General features: G+C 53.5%; 1 non-coding gene across 1 annotated transcript; it reads right to left on the bottom strand.

Annotated features, from left to right (window-relative positions):
• Window positions 1-1138: 1138 nt before the first annotated feature.
• On the bottom strand, window positions 1139-1210 carry TRNAT-CGU (transfer RNA threonine (anticodon CGU)). Its single transcript has one exon. It is a non-coding gene; the product is annotated as a tRNA-Thr (tRNA).
• Window positions 1211-9930: the final 8720 nt, after the last annotated feature.

The following is a 9930-nucleotide window of genomic DNA, read 5'->3' as shown; positions in this document are numbered from 1 at the left end:
AGCTGGTCTTTGAGCTCTGAACCTCGCACATGCTAAGGGTATGTTCTAGATATGGTTGATTCTCAGATCATTGCAAACCCTCTCTGTTGGCATGTAAGTACAGCCTGGGGCTTACAGTCAACCTACCTTTGAATCTGCTCCCCACCCCCCCCCAAAAGGAGAGCTGAATTCAAAATTGAAAATAAAGCAACCAACAGGCTCTCTGGTTAGGGACACTTGTTCTCATCTTATCCTTCCCCCCAGAGTCTAAGATAAGGACAGGTTGAACCCTTTCTCTGAAGCCTCTGGCTCCGGTTTGCAGATAAGATGGAGTAGGCCTAGAGGAACAGCCCACACGCGGGGATTGACTGATCATGCTGGCGCCCACCAGTCTGCAACCCCTCCTGTCTTCAATGTGCTTCCCTGTTCTCCACTAAACCTGTTTCTTGGGGAGTAGAAAGAAGCAATTTGAAATTGTGTGTTCAGTGCTGTGTGTCTCCATCCAAGAGGGGGACAGACAGACAGGAGCCCATGGGAGACACTCACCGTCATGTCACCTGGGGTAGGATCATCAATCATCATTGGCTGCGGAGGGGGTAGAGGTGCCAGATTCAAAGGGTCTGTTCACCAGGGGAGGAATAAGGATTCCTCCAGCACAAGTCCTAGAAGACTCAGCCTTCAAGGAACAAAACAAACCAGAAAAGATCCCTCCAGAAACTGAAGTCAGAGCTTGCCCTGTCTGGAAAGCCCTCCTGTCAAGACAGGAAAGAGAGAAAGCAGGCAGTCAGTTGGCTACAGTGAAGTCCAGCACAGGCCACTCTCTTTGAGCTTCAGGATCTTACCTGCAACACGGAGGAGTCCTGCCCTGCATGCTAGGGCTGGTGGAGTGAGTAAGCTGCGATGTGAGGGGAGTGGGGGGAGAACGGGTAACGGGACGCGAGATCAAACCGACAAAAAGCCATACAATCAAACCAACGACCGTCAAACTTGGTGCACCAGCCACAGCGTGCTCTGGCTACAGTGGAGCCTGGGTGCAGAGAAGGAAGGAAGAACCTCTAAACAGAGCCCGGAAAAGTATAAAAATACCATCATCCACATAAGCAGTGGTATGGCACACGAGGAGCACCGAGACCTCACGCCAAACCACAACCCGTGGACTAGGCACGGACGGGGTTCGAACCCGCGATCTTCGGTTTACGAGACCGACGCCTTACCACTTGGCCACCGCGCCTGACAGCCGAGCGAGCGGTGGAAGCTCTCAGTGGAGGGGAGGCGGCGCGGGCGCGGGCAGGGTGGAGTCTCCGTCAGGCCCCGCCCCCGGCCGGCCGCGCGTCCAGCCTGAGCCCGCAGCGGGGCGGGAGTCCGCGCCCCCCGAGCCGCGGGGTCGCTACCCGGCGTCCAGGGCCACCTCTAGCGTCCCGCGGGCGCCTGGCCTCCGCGGACGGCGCAAGGAAAGGTCCGCGGGGGGCTGGGAAGGGCGGCGGGACCGAGACCCGGGCCGACGTCAGCGGAAGGGGAGACCACGGCCACGGAGCGGTCGGGCCCGGTGTCCGCGCGAGCGGCCCGGATGGCCCCGCGCGCCCCGGGTGACCTTGGCCGGGTCCTTGCTGACCAGTGGGCACTGGTGGGCACGGGCACGGACTCAGAGGCGGAGTCGCCGGGGAGCCGAGGGATCGAGAAGTAGGGCGGGGGGTGGGCGTCACCTTGGAGAAAGATTCGAGGAGCCGGACGTGGGGGTGGCCTGGCCACCGGGTGGAGGGGAGGTGACCTTCGCGCGGGGACCCTGCAGGTGCGTCCACGTGTGGGAGCACAGCCCTCGCGCCCGTGCTCTTGCTCCCCGCGCCCCGCAGCCCCCGCTGCCCGCCTCGGGTGGGAGATGCCGAGCGAACGCGTTGCCGGGACGGGCCTGAGCGGAAGGGACCCAAAGGGGCGCGCGCCGCACCCAGGGGCCCAGGGCAGCTGCGGGGGGTGCGAGAATCGGGGCTGTCTGGCCGCACCCCGGAGCCCCCTCCCCCAACCCCGACCGCCCTGCCGCGGCCTGACAGTGTAGACGGACCCCTGCGGTTTTAGGAGCTGCGGGCACTGCGTCCGGTTTACTAAGGCTAAGGAAAGGGACACGGGAAAGCAGCAAATAGAAAACATTTATTGGAAAAGGAGGTGAGGGGAGGCCAGTGGGGGACATTCTTGGCGATGTTTTGTTTCTACTCTATGAAAAGGAAAGAAGCTTGAGTCGATTACGATACTGGCTTCTCGCAAGGATGTTCTTAAAATTTGGCCTTGTGTTTTCTTTAACGAAGGGGGTGAGTGGATTTTAGGGCTCTGTCCTGGTTTGACCAGTTCAGGAGAGATCTGTGGGGCGTGTGGACCAAGGAGCCCGCCCCCTGGGCGGGGAGGTCTGCGGGGTCTGTGAAAGGAGCCGCCCCTCGGGTGGGCAGGGCCAGCGCCCAGCCCCGCCCCTTCAGAGCGATCGGGGTGGGGGCGCAAGCCAGACCAATCACACCATCGCCCTCTGCCAACTTCAGGTCTATTTGTAGAAGTTTTGAAGTATATCTTGCCGAAGTTAGAGACTATTATTTTTGTGCAGCAGAAAGACAGTTGACCAACGCTACCATTTTAAAGTGTACGACCCTTGGAAACAATGTTATCTATTTACACTCAGATTGCAGCAGCTCTCCACAACTCTTGCAAAATGGAAACTTAATATAAACAGCAATCCCCTTTTCCCGCCTCCTCCCCAACCTGGGCAACTTCTATTTTACTATCGAACCCTCTGGGAACCTCATATAGGCGGGACCGGACCAGATGGTTTTTTGTGGTCTTTCTCCACCCCCCCAACTTAACATCATGTGTTTAAAGTTCATCTGTGTTGCAATGCCTGCTTTCATGTGTGTGTATTTGTGTATATAACATGCAGTATATATAGCATGCAAATAAGACATGGTTTCATTATACTTCATTATACTCCCCTATACTCAGTAATACTTCATTGTGTTTTGTTTGCCTTTGATCTGTTCATGGATAAGTTAGTTAAATGCCATCTCTTGGCTATTGTGAATACCCCCATTTTTTTTTCCTCTATGAATTATATTGTTTAGATCTTTAGTCATTTTGAGTTTATTTTTTGTAGATCGTGTAAGGTAAGGGTCCAACTGGGTATCTTTTGCATTTGGATATCCTCTTTTTTTTTTAAAGCAGCATTTACTGAAGAGACAGGATATGGGTATACAAATATCTCTTCCAGAGCTTGTCCTCAGTTCTTTATACAAATGTTGGATGACTTAGGGCCAGAGAGATAGCACAGTGGTAGGTGCTTGCCTTATATACAGCCGACCAGGGTTCAACCCCTCACAATCCCATGTGGTTCCCTCAGGAGTGGTTCCTGAGTGCAGAGCCAGTAGTAACTCCTGAGCATTACCAGGTGTGATCCACCACTCCCCCCCAGAAAAATCCAGAGAATAACGAGCCAGAGCACAGATATGGAGGGCTATGGAGGTATCTGAACCTTGCTGCCTGTTGGTGGGAATGTAAATATACAGAACAGACACAATGTAAATACATCCCAAATTAAAACTCACATTTGTTTTGTTTGGGGGCTCTTGGCTCTGTCCAGGGGACTATATGTCTGGGATGGAACCAGGGTTGGCCATGTGAAGGGTAAGTGCCTTAACTCCAGTACCATCTCTTTACCTGTTCTTTCACATTTCTTTACAAATTAGAAGACAGGATGACAATCAATTACAATAGATGAAATCATAACTAAATGGCACCCTTTTTTTTCCACTTTTTTTTGGCACACCAGCAATGCTCAGGGGTTACTTCTGGCTCTGCACTCAAGAATTACTGCTGGTGGTCCTTGGGGGACCATGTGGGATGCCAGAGTTCGAACCCGGTCAGCCTCATGCAAGGCAAACACCCTACCTACTGGACTATTGCTCTGGCCCCTGAATGGCACTGTTTTTTTTTTTAATTGAAGGGTAGGGTGAGGGGTTTTGGGGTCACACCTGGCTATGCTCAGGGTTTACTCTTAGCTCTGTGTTCAAGGATCACTCCTGGCAGTGCTCAGGGAACATGGGGTGCCAGGCATCATGGGGTCAGCCCTGTGCAAGGCAAGTGCCTTGGCCACTATGCTGTCTCTCCGACCCCCTTTTCCTTTTTTGTTTTCTCCATCTCCCTTTGTTGTTTTGTTGCTGTAATGACTGGGGGTTGCAGAGTTGGTTCAATTACTGCTTATTCCCCTTTTTTACAGGCACACAAAAAATATTTTAAAAGGTGTGATGAATGCGATGATAAAGTATATATAATGTAGGTAGGAGTCATTTTTCTCATTGGTCTGTTTCATGGTGACCTGATTTTTCTCACTTCCCATTGCAGGAACACTCCCTGTGTTCTTCAAAGTGCATCTTTTCATCAGCTGTAACAGATGAACTACTCTAGTACAGGATGTTGATAGTGGGGGAAAGTGGGGGTGAGGTGGAGGAGGGCTTGTTAGAACTCTCTGTACTTTCCATGTAATTTTACTGTGGACCTAGTACTGCACTAGAAAATAATTTTTTTTTAAGCCGGAGGAAAAATAAACATAAGAAAATAATGTGTGAATCCTTGCTCTCTGCCTCTGTTCCGAATCATAACCAACTCTGGGTTGCTCCTGGGCTGGTCCTTGTGAGTCCAATCTACCTTTTAGCTGGGTAGGTCCAGGAGCCTGATTTTATTCTTTCAGAACTCCGAAGCCCTAAATGCATAGTCTAACTTCTGTTTTCTAAACTTACGTGTCCCACTTTAATTTGTGTGTGTGTGTGTGTGTGTGTGTGTGTGTGTGTGGTTGTTGGTTTCTGGGCCACACCCAGAGGTACTCAGGACTTACTCCTGGCTCCACACTCAAGAATTACTTCTAGTGGTGCTCGGGGTTGGGGTGGGGGGGGTGCTAAGAATTGAGCACAAGGCAAGCACCCTATCCACTGTACTACTGCCCTGGCCCCAGAGTTTCCCACTTTTTAATCAGGAGCTTTTGCATGGGCAAAGATGCTCAGAAATTTGACCCCAAAAAGTGAGAATTGGTTCTGGAACCCAGAGTGTCTAGTGAGCAAGTCTTGGGCAGCACCTCCCTCCGTGTAATAGGAACATTTGTTCCTTCATTCCTTCCACAGATACTCATTGAGTGTCCACTGTGTGCCAGCCCCCATCCCCTTGCTGGGGGCGGTCACAGCAGGCAGCCACAGCTCCCTCCCCTCGTGATGGTTCCAGTCTAGATAAGCCAGAACAGGATGGTGGGTGGCGGTGAGCACCAGAGAGAGGCAGCAGAGGCAGGTGGGCCGTCCTGGGTAGGGGAGCAGCTTGGTAAATAGAGTGGAATGAAGGAGTAAAGGCAGCCACGTATTCTCGGCCGTTTGTCCCACCCACCCAAAGGTGAGGTCTCTGGCCCACTCTGGATATCGACAGTCCCCTGGGCTTGCTCTGGCCCGGAGAGTGAGGTGGAAAGTCAGACCTTCCAGCCTCTGCCCTCACTCTCTCCACACCCGAGGAGAAGGGTGAGAGGCCATGAGAGCTTGTGCCAGCCAGCACCACCTGCAGGCACACCCAGAAAAAGAGGAAAACAAGCAAGCTTCCTCAGAAGCCAACTGTACTTCTGGAGTCATCTGAGACAACCATATTTCGCTGATTACACTTGTAGGTTCAAGGTGCGTGGGCTGGTAGTGGTTTGCACAGAACAGTTAAAGCCCTTGTGATGCTGGGTGATGCGGTATGAGTCAGGCCCAGTGTCCGCTGGCACCATTTCATCTCTGGGTCTCATCCCCTAAACAGGAGTGGCAGCCGTTTGCCACGGCTCTGCATTAATGAAAACTGGAATGATCCACATTATTCACGGCTGCAGCTAATCTTCAGGGTGTGAGACACCCGCTTGGCCCCTTCAGCAGCAGCCTGACCTTTCTCCCTTCTACCCGGCCCCCGAGTCCCTTTGCCAGCTCAGAATTAAGGCAGCTGTTAATCGGAGAGAACAGTCATCGCAACCTGAAACCCGTTCCAGAGAGCAGCGGGCCACGAGGCTTTCTGGACTTGAGGCTAGTGCAATTTGGTTTTCTCTCTTCGCCTTCTCTGAGTTTGAATTCAGTTTCTTCCTGACTTTTCTATGCACTTCTGAGACTCTATCTCTCTCTGGTGCTGGACCCTAGAGTATTCACTCCCAACAAAATGCCTACAGGTCACTGTGTGACTTTAAAGGGGCAGGAAGGGGGGCTGGAGCAATAGATAGTACAACGGGTAGGGCATTTGCCTTGCACACGGTTGACTCGGGTTCAATTCCTAGCATTCCATATGTATTTCCTGAGTAATTCCTGAGTATTGTATTTCCAGGAGTAACCCCTGTGCATCGCCGGGTGTGACCCAAAAAGCAAAATATAAATCATAAATAAAAATAAAGGGGCAGAAAGGTTCCTAGATGACTCGTGGGCTTAATAAATCAAGCCTCCGAAGCCCCCCAGGAGAAAAGAGTGCAGCAAATTTTATCCCCAAGCAGCTCCAGCTCAGAGGAGTCACTCCCCGGAGCAGGATCCTCCTGCCATGGGCAGTCGAGATTTTCCATGGGGCTTCTGGACCGTGACAGCTCCCTGGATGAGGTCAGAGGCCTGACGGGCCAAGTCCTTGCTCAAGGAAGGCGGCATCTAACATCTCTCCTGGTCCTGTGGGTTGACCAGGTACTTCTGCTTTGTCTCCTGTTGGGTTGACTGGAAGATCCGAGATGGCCTCACTCCCACGGCTGGCCTGGGAGATGGGGGTGTTATCTTGGGACCCCGAGTTTGAGTGCTCCATGTGACTGTTGGGGATTCCAACAAAGTGCACTTCAAGAGGATGGACACAGACTTAAGACTGGAGCTCAAAATGTCACTTTCGCCTCTGAGACGCATGTTTGCTGCTATTGCTCAGCCACAAGGCCAGCTCCAGTTCAAGGGGACGAACTCCATCTCTCGCCATAAGAGCCACCAGTCTCAGAGGTAAATCAGTCTATGGCAGCTCGTTAGACTCCATCACCCCTGACATACCTGCGACTCGGAGTGTAGACACCTGAGGCATGCAGGTGCCTCCCTCACCTCAACAAAATGGACTCAGGGCCCGGAGAGATAGTACCGCAGAAAGGGCATTCGCCTTCTATGTGGCCGACCCAGGTTCAATCCTCAGTATCCCATATGGTCCCCTGAGCACTGCCAGAAAGGATTCCTGAGTATAGAACCAAGAGTAACCTCTGAGCACTGCTGGGTGTTATTTTTCTTGAGTGCAATAACCCCTTTCCACAAAAAAAAAAAAAAAAGACCACAAATGCCAATATCAAAGTCAGAGCTTGGAATTAAATAAGCAGAGCCAAGTCTGGTAAGCGCAAGTGATGAGCATTACCTGGTTAGTCCCAGGAGACTGACTTCCAAGGTTGGCTGGCTTGGGACTTCTGGGCTCCATGCCCCTGTGGGCTGGGCATATTGTTGACCTCCCACCCACCTGGACGGTCATCCTTCCTGCCACTGCTCCATTCAGGGAAAACAGGGCAACTGAGTCCCACTTCCACGCATTTGTTTACACAGCTTCCTACTGGGACAGCCCATCCAGGCGGGAGGTGTGGGGGATGGATCAGGGCACCTTTCTCTGGGATAACTTTCCTTTCCAGCTGCCTGAGTGGGGATTTGCGTGACTTAGCCCTTAGGCCACCTGTCATGTCTCAGTCTCTTTACTGGAGGAGGCCTGACAGCAGGAACCACTTGGAGGGACAAGGTCTATCGCCAATTGCCAGTCCGCGCCCTGACTCACCCATTACTGGAATTCTCTGCAGGAACTGACCGCCAGGTGGCGTAGGATACCGAGTTAGGGAACCTGGGAGGCTGGGAGTGGGGAAGCAGCCTGCACAGCCAGCAGCCATGGGGGCGCCTGTGTCACCCCTTCCAGAAAAACTATGTCCTCCCCACCCCACCCCCCACCGAGATGTGCTGAAGCCCTTGCCACGGTATCCCTCAGGAGTCTTATTTGGAAATGGGGTGTTTATAGGGGGGATTGAGTTACGGGGGTGCACCCACCGAGATGTGCTGAAGCCCTTGCCACGGTATCCCTCAGGAGTCTTATTTGGAAATGGGGTGTTTATAGGGGGGATTGAGTTATGGGGGTACAGCTCCGTGGTGGTGTTCAACCCACTTGTTCATGTCCCAGTTGAGGCCTGAAGACAGAGCCCAAGATGAAGACAGAGACGGGGGGTGGAGGTTAGTTACAAGCCAAGGGACACTGAACACTCGGAGCAGGGCCTCCCCCAGGCACTCCCACGGAGCCTGCTTGCTGATGCCTGAGTTTTGGACTTTAAACCTCCAGCACGAGGAAATACAGCTCTGTCCTTCCAAGTCCCACCTGACTGGGGGTCATGTAGCCACCCGAGAAACCCAATAGGACAGACAGACACTTTGAAAAGGAGCCTTTGGGAGAGGTTGAGTGTTGCCTTGCTGAATCCAGATTGAGTCTGAAAGCTTCTATCAGGGCCCATCCGGCTGTCTGTGTGCCCCTGCTCCTCACTGCCAAGGAATGCTTCTGCTGACCTGACAAACCCAAACTCAGTGCAGCACCTTGCTCATGGCTAGTAGGTCCCGAGTGGAGGGTCCGCCAGGCCACGGTGAGGTCCTGGTGGAACGCCAATCGGAGGCATAACCCAGAAGCACACTGCACCACAGTGCGCCCACCACTGCGAGGCTCCCCTGGCTGAGCTCTTTGGGCCTTCACGACTCCAGCTGCCCTGGCCAGGGCACAAACTGACCACAGCTTCTGCAAAAGCCAGCACTGCCTCTGGAATGTGGGGGTGGGGAGGGCAGGGGCAGCCTCCAGGACAGCTGTGGCAGACTCCAGGGCTGGGTTCTTGAAGGTAGAGCTGGAGGGCAGCAGACGCCTGAGGCAGCAGAGGGGCTGGGGCTCTGGGAAGGGCTGAGGGGAGGGTCAGCTGCCAGAGAAAAGTAAAGGCTGCTCAGCTTAACTGTGAATTTAACAAGCAGCGAGTCAACGCCCTAGCATTTATTGCATGGGACAGCAACTGAGAAATTACTTCGCTGAAATTCAGGTTTAACTGGGTTGCCTTTACTTCTTTTGACCAAGTCTGGAGACCTGCAGACAGGAGGCCAAGCAGCGGTTAGGTGAGGGAGGGAGAGAGCCCACAGCTCAGCTCTGGTGCTCGAAGGCGCTGGGAACCAGCCTCCTGGGGAGCTCGCCCCACAAGGCCTGCGTGGGGGAGACAGAGGGTGGTGCAGATTCATGTCCGGATGCCAAGCCCTGGTCATTAGGGAAGCCCCCTTGCCACCAGGAACCCCCTACTAGTAAGGGGCAGAGAGAGGGCAGCAACCAGGGCTCTGGGCACCCAGGCCCCGAAGCTCTGAGGGAGGTTTTCCAAGTGGGCCCAGGGGGTAGCTGGAGCCTCAGGGGCAATTTGAGAGATCTTTTCTGAAATTGGTGGTCAGTGTGGGGTCCTCTGCTCTGAGCTCAGCATTGGAGCACTGGGAGGTTGAGTAAAAGCAGGCTGCATGGTGGAGTCAGCTGTGACCCCAGGGAGTGGAGGGGCCCGGGCAGAGGCAGGTGGCACTAGGACTCTTTCAAGGAGGATGTATGTAGGGAAGGAGTGTCTGCGCAACTGAGGTGTCCAGGGCTGGAATGGTGGCATAAGAGACGCTTCGATATTCCTGGCATACCCCCCTCTGCCACCATTGTGTGACTGTAACCCAAACATGAAAGCCTGTAACTATCTCACAGTGATTCAATAACAATAAAATTTAAAAAAAAAAAAAGAGGTGCTTCGAAGACCCACACTTCCTCTCCAGGGATGGCAGCAGTCTGCAGAGGGACCCTGGGAGCCCTGGCACCCCGCTGTGAGCTCTCTGTCTGCTCTGCCCCCGCACTCCCCCCCGCCCCCCGCCCCCACACACAGACACACAGAAACTCACCACCAAG

The sequence above is a fragment of the Sorex araneus genome, chromosome 3, assembly GCF_027595985.1.
Source record: "Sorex araneus isolate mSorAra2 chromosome 3, mSorAra2.pri, whole genome shotgun sequence".
In the NCBI taxonomy this organism is placed as follows: Eukaryota; Metazoa; Chordata; class Mammalia; order Eulipotyphla; family Soricidae; genus Sorex; species Sorex araneus.
This window is presented reverse-complemented; position numbering and strand designations above follow the sequence as displayed.